At 43.0% G+C, this 13963-nt stretch overlaps 1 non-coding gene across 1 annotated transcript; it reads left to right on the top strand.

Annotated features, from left to right (window-relative positions):
- The first annotated feature begins 1237 nt into the window (after nucleotides 1–1237).
- On the top strand, nucleotides 1238–1344 carry LOC120279865. Its single transcript, XR_005542166.1, has one exon. It is a non-coding gene; the product is annotated as a small nucleolar RNA R71 (small nucleolar RNA).
- The last annotated feature ends 12619 nt before the right edge of the window (nucleotides 1345–13963 follow it).

Genomic DNA, 13963 nt, shown 5'->3' with positions numbered 1-13963 from the left:
GTTGCCGATGTTACTTGCCCCTGAATCCGCCAGTGCCATTTCCTCACCTATGTTGCCTATGTTACACGGAATGATCAAGCTTCCCGGGTCTTTCTTCTTATTCGGCATGTTCTTTTGCACCACCGCCGAGCATGAAACATCTAGCACCACTGAAGCACTCTCCTCCAACTTCCTCTTGTTAGTCAACAAGTCTTTCGAGAACTCAGCATACTTAGGCATTTGAGCTAATGCCTCTACAAAAAGTAATATTGATGTGGAGTTGCTTGAATAAACTCGAGGAACTTCTTATACTGTTCATCCCCTTGGTCATTCTTCAATCTAGAGGGATAAAGGGAGTTCTTGGCTTGAAAGGTGGGGATGCCACCTCTTTCTCTTTCTTTGCTACCTTCTCAACCTCTACAACCTCGGGTGCGTGTTCTTTCGGCTTCTCACTCGAAAGCCTCCCTTAACTCTCATGACCACTTCTCAAAGTGATCGCCTTCACATGTTCTCTAGGGTTGGTTTCCGTATTGCTTGGTAAACTTCCATGTGACCTTTCCGGGAGAGACTTGCTAATTTGCACCACCGATTTTTCAAGGTTGTGCAAAGAGGCGTTAATGATTCTGAGTGTAGCCTCGATGATTCAAACGCGTGAATTTGCATGATTGAACAAATCTAGCCAAGTGCTTCTCTAAATCCTTCATTCGGTTTCCAAGCACGGGGAAATTACATTTTTCTACTTGAGGGGCTTTTGTTGTTGTTGGAAACCCGGTGGCCCCATGGCCTTTTGTGGTCCTTGATTACTCCATGAAACGTTGGGATGATTCTTCCAACCTGAATTGTAAGTATTGCTATATGGGTTCCCTTGAGGTCTCATGCCATTACCTACAAAGTCAACGTTTTCCACTGAAGAAACATCACCAATAACGATCGGGCAATCGGAGGGAGCATGTCCTCCACCACAACCAATGCAATTGGTCATGGTTGCAACTCTATTCGAAGCTATGAGATCAAGCTTCTTACTAAGACTCTCTACTTGCACCGCCAATGAGGTTACCGCATTAATTTCATGGAGACCGGCCACCTTTTTCTTCTCCCTAGCATTCCATTGGTAGCTATTTAACCCTATTTTCTCAATTAATTGACGAGACTCATCGGGAGTTTTGCTACCTAAGGTACCTCCTACTGCTGCATCAAGAGTTGCCTTGTACTCGGGTTCAAACCATTGTAAAAGGTTTGAACAATCATCCACTCCGGGAATCCGTGTTGCCGACACTTTCTCAGGAGCTCCTTGAACCTTGCCCATGTCTCGCATAGAGACTCCAATTCAAGCCGAACAAAGGGCGAGATCTCATTCCTAAGATTTGTCGATTTTTCCGGTTGGAAAATAGCAGGGCTGAAAAAGCTTCTACCATCTCCTCCCATGTAGTGATTGATGCTCTAGGTAATGAGTGTAGCCACTGCTTCGCTCTCCCCTTCAAGGAAAATTGGAAGGCTCTCAATTTGGTGGCATCATCCGTCACCCCATTTATCTTCAGCATATTGCACACCTCGAGAAAGCTCTCTATGTGACTGTTTGGATCTTTATCGGCCAAACTAGTTGAATTGTCTTGGGGACTCACTGCGACATATGGATGAATCTGAGCTTTTAGCTTAAAAGTTACGAGCACTAATCGGGGGGCGCAATACTCGATTGTGTCCCCAACACTCGAAAGGTCCGGCATAGTCGGATAGTGTTCGTTGTTGCTCATTCTGTTTTTGCCATGTTTTTCGATTCCTCTCCTTCAAATCGGCTAAATTATCTTTCGTTCTTGCCTGAGGGTTCTTTCCCTTTTCTTCTAAAGTATGCGTTCAAGCTCACGGTCTCCTTCAATCAATATTGATGAATTCCCTCGGGTCATAACCTGGAGCTGCACCAAAAAGAAAGAAAAAGAAAATCAGAAGGATGATAGAATAAGCAGACGTGAAATAGAATGTGTGGTGAAATAGCTAAGAAAACAAAGTGCAAAGTATCTCTAAACGTCTAGCATCCAGTAAGTGCACGGGTTTGTCGAAGTAATAATCCCGGGTGAGCGGGTATCGAATCCACAGGGAGTAGGGAATAAAAATACTTAATTCGATTCTCAACTATGTAAAAGATCAATGATAATGAATGTGACAATGATTCAATTCTCAACAGTAAAAGCAACAAGTAAGAGAGCAAAACTAAAGAAGGGGGTAAGGCAATTGATAAAGATGGGATACCCGGATAATGCTCCACCTAGGGTAATTGTTTCAAGTGCAAGAACCCTCTATTATGCTTCCTAATCAATGCAATGGTGAGTCATGGAAATCCTTAATTACATAGTCCCAAATCTAAGGTCAACTATGCCTAACTCTATACATGCCCTGGAGTAGAAATCGAACAATCTCAACACCTCGCACTCGCATAGAGTTGCAATGAGCTGTAGGGATTCCAAGTGATAAATCTCTTCCTAATTATAGAACTAACCCTTTGGTCCAGGTGGAAGGTCCCTAACCACAATTGAGCCCTAGATACTAAGATCACCTTAACGCTTCACTCTATTGCACGAGCAACGAAGCCCCGGCGGAAGTTCATCCCTTAGACCATTCACTCTATTATGGCCGTAAAGAACTCGAGGAACAGAGGTAGAATCTATCACGGCGGAGGGGAAAGGGGGCGCTCCTGTACCTCTCGACTCACCTTCTCAACCCTCACCAACCTAGCTTTGTCTAACACTCGTGGTGTGTCACTCACTCACAAGGTTACCAACAAGAACTCTCAACCTTAGTGTCACTCTAGGGGAAATGTTCATACAATCAAGCATTCAAGGTTGGAACTCACAATAAACATCAATTTATTGAAAGCATAATAAATAGTTTCACAGAAACAAATACATCCTTGGGTTCACAATACCTGAGTACCCACTAGGGTTTTAGCTCTCCATGGAGCTAAGTACAATCAAAGTAATTGAATGTAAAAGCAATGAATCCATAAAGAAACCCCCTCGATGGTCATGTCGATGGTCTTGTGGAAAGTCCTCTACTCGTCGTCCAAAGATTCCCTCATCCGGTATAGGATACGCCTCGACGGAAGCTCCCCTACTAACCTTCTTCCTAAGGAATAACGATGTAGGAGCCATAGAACCTCTCCAAAACCTTGGCCAATACCCTTAGAAACCCTAGCAGAAGCCCTCTCTCAAGTTAGGGAAAAGATGGAGAAAAGAATACCAAAATCGGGGCTAAATCGGCTTTAAATAGGGCTGGAATCGGGCGACTACATAGGTGTAGATGCTCCACGTGCCCGTGCAGAATTACCACATGGGCGTGGATAATTTCCACACGGCCTTCAGGATTCTCTGTTTCTCTGGTTTCTTGGCCGGCTGTGAGCAATACTGCTACAGTATATGCTATGGTGTTGCTAAAGTACTCGACCTGAATAGCTTCCCAATTCCATACTTTCATCGGGGTAACGCAAACGGGCACACGATCGCGTCGTGGATCACTTGCTTCTTCAATGGTGTACACGTTGGTGGAGCTCTTGTTCTATGTGCATAGGTTGGAATGCTCGAGTGTGACTGCCTTTATGCCCCTCCCAAATGGATGTGCCAAACTCGAATACGAGGAGGTTGGCACACACTCTAGCATCTCACATCAACCTATGTCTTCGGGTTTGAACCTTAGCAAGATTTCCTCCAAAATCGGTACATTGTAATCCACATTGGCTTCTTTCCTTCATACTCGGCCTTCCAACCCTACCTGCATAAAAGTAACATAAAAACACACATATTAGTGTAAAAACCCAAGAAAAGTAATGCTCAACATAAGGAATGAACGCTTCGCATTCATATCGCACAAGCACTTACCACACTCGAATAGAGTTGCAATGTGCTCTAGGTATTCCAAGTGATAAATCTCTTCCTAATTATAGACCTAACCCTTTGGTCCAGGCAGAAGGTCCCTAACCACGATTAAGCCCTAGATACTAAGATCACCTCAACGTTTCACTCCATTGCACGCGTAACTAAGCCCTAGTGGAGGGTCATCCCTTAGAACATTCACTCTATTATGGCCACAGGAACAGAGGTAGAATCTATCACGTCGGAGGGGAAAGGGGATGCTCCTGTACCTCTCGACTCACCCTCTCAACCCTCTCCAACCTAGCTTTGTCTAACGCTCATGGTGTGTCACTCACTCACAAGGTTACCAACAAGAACTCTCAACCCTAGTATCACTCTAGGGAAAATGTTCATACAATCAAGCATTCAAGGTTGGAACTCACAATAAACATCAATTTATTGAAAGCATAATAAAGAGATTCAAAGAAATGAATACATCCTAGGGTTCACAAATACCCAAGTACCCACTAGGGGTTTAGCTCTCCACGGAGATAAGTACAATCAAAGAAATAGAATGTAAAAGCAATGAATCCATAAAGAAACCCCCTTGATGGTCATGTCGATGGTCTTGTGGAAAGTCCTTTACTCGTCGTCCAAGGATTTCCTCATCCGGTATAGGATACGCCTCGACGGAAGCTCCCCTACCAACCTTCTTCCTAAGGAATGATGATGTCAGAGCCGTAGAACCTCTTCAAAACCTTGGCCAATACCCCTTGAAACCCTAGCCGAAGCCCTCTCTCAAGTTGGGGAAAAAGATGGAGAAGAGAATGCTGAAATCAGGGCTGAATCGGCTTTAAATAGGGCTGGAATTGGGTGACTACACGGGCCTGTTGATTTTTCACATGCCATGTGGAATTTCCACACGGACGTGGGTAATTTCCACACGCCCGTGTGAATTTCCACATGGGGCTGTGAACAGTAATTGCTACAGTGTTTGACACAGTGCTTCGCTACAGTACCTGCTACATTACTCTGCCAAAAATACTCCCGAATCCACTAAAAACTTGAGAAAAGTAATGCTCAACATAAGGAAAGAATGCTTCACATTCATATCACACAAGCACTTATCACGCCTCAAGCGTCGGTGTCAACTGCTGTTGGTGGGTCTGCTGCTACTACTGGTGATGATGATGCTGATGCTATTGCTGGTGGTCAAGGAGGTGCTGGAGATGTCGAAGGAGTGTTGGGTCTCATCACAAAGGGAGAAGTCGCATCTCGCTCGAGTATATACTATAGAATGTCGAGACGCGTTTTCACCTCTATATTGTCTACGGCCTATATCTCGTGAACCTCAGCCAACTCTGTCTGTTAACATCCCTATAGCACTCTCGAGCCTCTCAAAATGATCATGGGTTTGAGATGGAGAAAACATATGCACTAGAGCTGGCTCCTATGCTACGGGTGGTGCCTCTGTCTCCATCTGCTTTGCTTGTGGCTCAAGAGTAGGCTTTGACCCCTCTGCTACGTCACTCTCACCCTCGGCTGGCTTTGGTAAGGGCATGATCATAACATATACTTCATCTCTAAACCTCCGTGTGATGCCCATCAAACGCATGGTCTCCAAGCTGAGGGGAGATAGTACAATCATCTTCTCAGCCCCTGGAATAGCATCCATCAAACCCATGCCCATGATAAGTCTCGTAAAATATGGGTCTGAGAAAGAAAATCCGACTCTGGCATAATGGCTATAGTGACACAGATACTCAGCCAAGATGTGCCCCAAGTGAATCTTCTCACTCTGTACCATAGAATATAAATATAGTAACTCCTATTAACTAAGGACTCAAGTGCTATGACCACATCCGTTCAATGATTTGCTCAGAACGTTGTGGATATAACAGTAAGATGGACGAGAGAAGCATGTAGCCTTGGAGACCACTAGCTTATAATGACCCTGGACACATAATGCATGGTAAGCAAGCTGAGGAGTTAAAAGCTATGCAGACGGTCGGTCGATGGTCGATCATACTCCTTGAGTATCTATCACGAGGCCTCATTAGTACAAAACCAAGTCTGATGGAGAACTGAGTGACACTCATACTATGCTACTAACTGAATGCACGGAACTAAAGGTGTCAACACTCGAGAAGCAACTGTATGATCAGTCAAACACAAATGATGCCAATACCTCTAGCGTCAATATACGGATGGCGTGCTCGTGAATACACAATAATTTGTGTGAGCTACCCACCGAGAGTAACTCCTCCACCTCATCGCCATATCATCCTCTAACTGAATCTCCCTAAGTGCACTTAAGTTTGGGAACTGCGTCTGACTAAACTTAAGAGCTTTGATAGTCGCTCAAAATGGACCTGATTCTCAGGAATGGCGAATTCCATGTGCTCTAGCTTAGGAGAAGGCTCTCTGGGACACTTGCCGGCCGCTTTCTTGGTCCTGGGGCTATTCATGCGAGAATTGAACAACAGATGATCAAATCAACTTGAAAAAGTCCTTCTGTAGGAATCCACACCGTCATTCGAAAATTCCACATTACCGTGTGGATCTTCACTGCATGAAAGCGTCATGGCAAGGTAGCAAAAGTCTCGAAAATGCATCAAAAATTCAATCTAAAATCACTATAAATGCATACATCAACTATTTAAACATGATATACATGCAAAATCAACACAATAATCGATCAAAATAAAGATTAGGCAAAGAAAAAGAAAGGGAAGCTTACCGACGAAATGAGAAACAAAACTTTGAATGCAGTTGGAAAACTCACTCAAATCTCTATAAATAGATGCGGAGAGGGTCAAGAAGATGAAGGGAGGTGTCCATTTGGTATGGAGACATTCGGAAATGAAAAGGTGCAAATGAATTTCGCATATCCACATGGGCGTGTGGAATTTCCACAATGCCGTGTGACTCAACATAAAAGCTGACAAGGGCAGACACATGCCCATTTAAGCTCATGGGATAGCCTCTTTTGCTTCTGAACGCATCGACATGAGCATGTGGAAATTCGTTACGCTTGTGTGCTCGACCCTCAGGGGCATCCACATACCCCTATGGCTTCTCTGTCCTCCTTGAAAATGGTTAAGTGTTCCACAAGCCCTTGTGAAAATTCAACACGAGCGTGTGGATGCTCACAAGAGTACTCACAGGGGCACTCATACGCCCCTGTGTGCACTCGGGATGGAAGAGAAGTCTCTGCAGAGATTCACACAAGGGTGTGGAAATTACCCATGCCCGTGTCATTCAGAGCATCATCCACAAGGGCATTCACACGCCCCTGCCTCTTCTCGGGATGGAATCTGAGAACTCTACAGAGATCCACATGCCCATGTGGAAATTACCCATGGGCGTGTGAACATCACAAGGTCACTCACAGGGGTATTTACACACCCTTGTGTCCTCTCGGGATGAGCTCTGAACGGAAACACATGCCCGTGTGGAAATTCCATATGGCCATGTGTCTTCTCTTGATGACTTAGAAAAATCACGGACTTTGTAGAAAAAGTTTTGCAACACTTATACACATACAGAGGCTATATATACAATGCAAAACTGACCAGGGACTCATTAGAACATGCTCAAACGACCTAAAACCTGTGCCAATCATAGTTAAGCACACTTAAACACCAACAATCCATGAGAAAAACACAGCATTGACTTGTATATATCAAGACACCAACACTAAAGCTCTTATTCATGCAAATACTTAACTAAAACCTAGAAAAATAGTAAGCGTTTGTATTCACTCCCAATAAGCACTTGTTTAACGTCACTAAGCATGATGTACCTCTCCTTACCTCACAAGGGCTCATAGATGAAGGTTACCCTCTAACCCACAACTTGAAAGCACAATGAACACAATTATTTAAAGGTAAAGGGGGAGTTATCGAGTTTGTTACCACACAGGGGTTTGTCATCTTTACTCCATGAATACACATCCCATGTGCATTGGGACACTTTTTATGATCTCTCCTTGCTCTTTTCATCTTTTGAACCATCCTCTTTATGATTCACTGGGTTGGTTGCAACTTGTCCTCTAGACCAAGTGATAAGACTTCTTTATTCTCCACTTATTGATCTAGCAATCATTCAAATATGTTCAGACACATCATTTCCTGCACGTATTCATCAATTAACTCATCAGTACTGTCAAGAAAATATAAAGTATCGTAATGTTAATCCCCCCCCGGTTGATAAGTGCTTGTGTATATGTAATATGAAGTATTCTTTTCTTACATTGAGCATTACGTTTCCCAGACATTATCACTTATTCTTGTGTATATGTGTTCTTTTGTGCATCTTGGATTGCGGAGACAATTGTGGAAGAAACGAACCAAAAGTAATTCATGGATGCATTTGTTGATGAAGTCTGGGAGTGAACAATTGTGAAGACACAAGTTGTGCTCAATGACATGTAAATGTAAGTGTTTGACTCATGTGTTCCGACTTGTACAATACTAGTAAGATCTTCGTCAATGTGGTTTAGTAGAAGATGAAATGTGATATATAGCATGGATGTGTGCTCGTTCATGTGGCCTCAATGAAAAGTGTGGATTCAAGGGTATTTTGGCAAAAATATTGTTGCAGTTTACTGTAGTAAATGAGTGTAACAAAATCACTAAGCAGTTATTGTTCATAGCTTGCAGGAAATCAACTTTGGGAGATTCACACGGGCGTGTGAAAATTCCACACACTTGTGTGGATGCCCGATTCCAGCCATATAAAAGCTGCGATTTTAGAATCTTTCTCCAATCATTTTCTCATCTTTTTCCTATCTTTAGAGGAGCTTGTAGTAAGGGTTTTGAGAGGCTTTTACTAGGATTTTGGAGTTGTTCTATGGCCTTCAACATTACATTCCTTCATAAGGGAGTTATTGGGGGAGCTTTCGTCGGCATCGATTCGGTGAGGTGTGCCATAGGCTTGATGAGGCAACCCTTTAAGAAGACCAGGCAACTCCAAAAGACCATCGATACAAACTATGAGGGGGTTTTACTTATGGATTGCATGTTTTTATATTCGATTTCATTGTTGATTGTATATTGCTCCATGGAGAGCTAAACCCCTAGTGGGTTCTTAGACTTGTAAACCTTAGGATGATTTTATTTCATTGACTCTTGTTTTGTTTCTCTAATTGATGTTTTAATTGAGTTCTAACCTTGAATTCTTATTGTATTGATTTTCCCTTAGAGTGACACATGGGTTGAGAATCTATCTTTTTAATCCATGTGGATGAGTAACACACCATGAGGGTTGAGACAAAAGCATGGTTGGAGGAGTCGAGAGGGTATGTTGAGGGTAGTGGAATGTCCCCTCTCTTTTTGATGTGATTTATCCTACCTCCACATTCCAAGAGTTCTTTGAAGCCATGATAAGACTAGAGTGCTAAGAGACAAACTCCGCTGGAGCTTGGTTGTGTAAGCAACAGAGTGAAGCATTGAAGTAATCCTTAGTGCTGGGTCTTAATTGTGACTAGGGGTCTTTGACCTAGACCAAAGGGTTAGATTTATACTAGAGAATAGGGTTTATCAGTTGGAGTCCTCAGAACTTCTTTCAACCCAACACAATGTCAGGCGTCGAGAGTATCCCTTTCCGCCGTGGCATAGTGTGAGGGTTAGTCATGGTTGACCTTAGGTTTGGGACCGTGTATCTTAGTATTTGTACAACGTATCAGCCATCAGTTAGGAGGCATAATGAGGAGTCTTGCACTTGAAACGATAGTCATAGGCAAAGCAATGTCCGGGTGCCCCATTTTCCATTGATTGCCTCTCCTTACTTCTATTGCGTCTCTTTCTTGTTTTCTTTATTTTTACTTGCATTGATATTGTTCACACAACCGTTTAATCATCTTCACTATAATTAAATAGCAATATTTGTGTTCCCAAGCACTATTCCTTGTGGATATGACTACCCACTCATTAGGGTACTTTATTACTTCGACAACCCGTGCACTTATGATATGCACTTACAAGGGGTGTGTCAGCTGTCCATGTCAATGAGGGCCTTGGATGTGTGCAAGAATGGCATCCCAAGTATCAATGGAACCTCAGCATCCTCATCAACATCCAACACCACAAAGTCTACAGGAAACATGTACTTGTCAACTTTTACAAGTACATCTTCAATGATGCCCCTAGGATGTCTAACTGTTTAGTTGACCAATTGAAGTATCATCTTAGTGGGCCTAGGCTCTCAGAAGAATAACTTCTGAAAGAATGTGTAATTCATGGCATTGATGCTAGCCCCTGAATCCGTCAATGCCTTCTCATCGCCCAAGTTGCCAATATTAAATGGAATGATAAAACTTCTCGTGTCTTTCTTCTTATTCAGCATATTCTTTTGCAAAACCTCCGAGCATGAAGTATCTAAGATCACAGATGCACTGTCCTCCAATTTCCTCTTGTGGGTCAAGAGGTCCTTGAGAAACTTTGCATAGCAAGGGATTTGAGATAACACCTCCATAAATGGGATGTTGATGTGTAATTGCCTGAATAGAACCAAGAACTTCTTAGGGATTACTCATCATTTTGGTCATTCTTCGAATAACACAGCCCTTCCGAGTGCGTACAACAAGTGCACGGGTTGTCAAGGTAATAAAGTACCCTGGTGAGTGGGTAGTCATATCCATAGGGAATACTGCTAAAAAACAAAAAATATTTCTATTTAACTATAGTAAATATGATTAAAGGGTTGTGTGAATAATATCAATGTAAATAAAAATAAAGTAAAGAAGAAAGAGACGTAATAGAAGGAGAGGCAATCGAAAGAAAATTGGGCACCCGGACATCGCTTACCATAAAACTATTGTTTTAAGTATAAGACTCCTCATTATCTATCCTAACAGATGTCTAATAAGTCATGGAAATCCTAAGACACCTTTGTCCCAAACCCTAAGGTCATGGTGACTAACCCTCACACTATGCCTAGCAGAAAGGTATACTCTTGATGCGTCACACTGTGCGGGGTTGCAAGAAGTTATGAGGACTCCAAGTGATAAACCCTATTTCCTACTATATATCTAACCCTTTGGTCACAGTGAAAGACCCCTAGTCACAATTAAGCCCTAGCACTAAGGATCACTTTTAACGCTTAACCTACAGCTTGTGCACCTTAGCCCCGCAGGAGTTTGTCTCTTAGCACTCACTCTATCATAACCAAAAGAACTCTTGGAATGTGGAGATAGGATAAATCACATTAGAAGGGAAAGGCGATGTTCCACTCTCTCTCGACTCATCCTCTTGACCCTCTCAAACCTTGCTTTGTCTATCCCTCATGGTGTGTCACTCATCCACAAGGATTACCAAGATAGATTCTCAACCCAAGTGTCACTCTAAGGGAAAATCAATGCAATAAACATTCAAGGATGGAACTCAATTAAAACATCAATTAAAGAAGCATAATAAAATATCAATGAAACAAAATCATCCTAGGTTTACAAGTCCAAGTACCCACTATGGGTTTAGCTCTCCTTGGAGCAATATACAATCAACAATGAAATCGAATGTGAAAACATTCAATCCATAAGTAAAACCCCTCATAGTCCATATCGATGGTCTCTTGAGAGTGCCTGCGTGTTCTCCAAGGGTTCCCTCGTCAAGCCCTAGGGCACACCTCGCTCGAATCGATGTTGATGAAAGGCGACAAGATCCCTGCGTATATCCCGCAAGTGCACGGGTTTGTCGAGCAATAATCCCGGGTGAGCGGGGTCGAGTCCACAGGAGTAGGGAGTAAAGACACTTAATTCAATTCTTAGCTATGTGGAGTATCAACAATGATAAGTGTGATAATGATTCAATTCTCAACAATTAAAAGCAACAAGTAAGAAAGCAAAAGTAAGGGAGGCAAGGCAATCGATAAAGATGGGGTACTCGTTCGATGCTTTCACCTAGGAAAATCGTTTCAAAGTGCAAGAACTCTCTATTATGCTTCCTAATCAGATGCAATGGTGAGTCATGGAAATCCTTACATACATAATCCCAAATCTAAGGTCAACTATGCTAACTCTATTCATGTCCCCGAGGAGGAGATTAAATAACTCTCAACCTACGTACTCGAATAAAGTTGCAATGAGCTCTAGGGATTCCCAATGATAGAAATCGCTTCCCTAATTATAGATCTAACTCCTTTCGAGTCGCCGGAAGGTCCCTAGCAACAATCTAAGCCCTCAGATACTAAGATCCCTCAACGCCCACTCTATTGCACTTGCACGCAACTCAGTGTCGAGGTTCATCCCTTAGACCATTCACTCTATTATGGCACAAAGAACTCCAAAGGAATGGAGGTAGAATCATCACTGCGTCGGAGGGAAGGGGACGCTCTCCTGCCTCTCGACTCACTCTCAACCCTCTCCAACCTACTGGGTTGTCTAACGCTCGTGGTGGTGTCACTCACTCACAAGGTTACCAACAAGAACTCTCAACCCTAGTGTCCCTTAGGGAAATGTTCATACAATCAAGCATTCAAGATCGGAACTCACAATAAACATTAATTTATTGAATAATAAAAGAAGTTCAAGAAACGAATACATCCTAGGGTTCACAATCACCCCAGTACCCACTAGGGTTTAGCTCTCCATGGAGCTGAGTACAATCAAAGAAATTGAATGTAAAGCAATGAATCCATAAAGAATCCCCTTTCGATGGTCGTGTCAGATGGTCTTGCGGAGAGTCCTCTACTCGTCAGTCAGGGGCTCCCTCGTCCGGTATAGGATACCCTCGACGGAGACTACCAACCTTCTTCCTCAGGAATGATGATGTCGAGCCATGAACCTCTCTAAAACCTTCGCCATACACAACTCAAAACCCCTAGCCGAAGCCCTCTCTCAAGTCGTGGGAAAGATGAGAAAAAGAATACGAAATCGGGGCTGAATCGCCTTTTAAATAGGGTTGTAATCGAGAGCGACAGCGACTCATGCGGTACTGACACTCGCATGCTGGAATTTCCACACAGGCTGGGTAATTTCCACGCCCGTGTGGATTCTCAAACATCATTTTGGTAGGTCTGTGAACAGATGGCTGCTGCGAGCTTACTACAAGTATTTTACAGATACTCACGCCAAATACTCGAATCCACTTTTTCATCGAGGTGACATAAAGCGGGCACACGTTTACGCGTGAATCGCTGCTTCTTCAATGACAGATAAGTTGATGGAATCTTGTTCTATGTGCATAAGTCGGAATGGTTGAGTGTGATGCGCCCTGTGCCTCCAAAATGCTTGTAGCAAACTCCAAATACTGGGAGGTTGGCACACACTCTAGCATCTCACTTTTCGACTTATATCTTCAGCGTTGAACCTTAGCAAAAATTTCCTCCAAAATCAGTGCATTGTGATCCACTAGTGGCTTCTTTTTCCTTCATAATTGGTTTCACAACCCTACCTGCATAAAAGTTACATAAAAAGCACACATATTAATGTACGAGAAAAGTGATGCTCAATATAAGGAAAGAATGCTTCAGATTCCTTATATCACACTAAAGCACTTATCAAAAGCTCCCCTAATAACTGTCTTCGGAAAGGAACGCAGTGTCGAAGGCTATAGAATCACCCCAGGACCTGGGCAAAGCCTGCGTCCATCAAATGGCCGCGAAGCGCCCGAGTTTGAGAAAAGAAATTGGGAAAAAGTTAGAAAACTGATCCCGAAATCGTGGCTTTTATAGGGTTGGGCATCCACATGGGTGTGGAATTTCCATATATGCCCGGTGAATCTCAGGAAGCCGATTTCCGCAAATGTGATCAATAACTTCTATGCTGGATTTTGCCATAGTAAATCGCTTACTGCATTTTAGCCAAAATACTCCCCAATCCACACTTTTCATCGAGATTCATGAACCATCACACATCCATGCGGACGGCGCCGCATTTTCAACTAAACCACATTGATTAAGATCTGTTAGTACCGCACAAGTCGTAACACATGAGCGCGATCATTTTCGTATGACTCCACCAGCGCATCCACCAAGCCTGGCCGAGGTTGGCACATATCACATGCTGTCTTTTCAAAGATAACCAGGTTCCTCGTAGTTTGTTCACATCTAAGACTTCATCAACAAATACATCCATGATCTATATTTTTCCTCGACAATGCCCTTTAAGTGCTGTGTCATAAGTGCACTAAGCCTATCAAGCACAC

This window comes from Dioscorea cayenensis, chromosome 16 (assembly GCF_009730915.1).
Source record: "Dioscorea cayenensis subsp. rotundata cultivar TDr96_F1 chromosome 16, TDr96_F1_v2_PseudoChromosome.rev07_lg8_w22 25.fasta, whole genome shotgun sequence".
NCBI lineage: Eukaryota > Viridiplantae > Streptophyta > Magnoliopsida > Dioscoreales > Dioscoreaceae > Dioscorea > Dioscorea cayenensis.
This window is presented reverse-complemented; position numbering and strand designations above follow the sequence as displayed.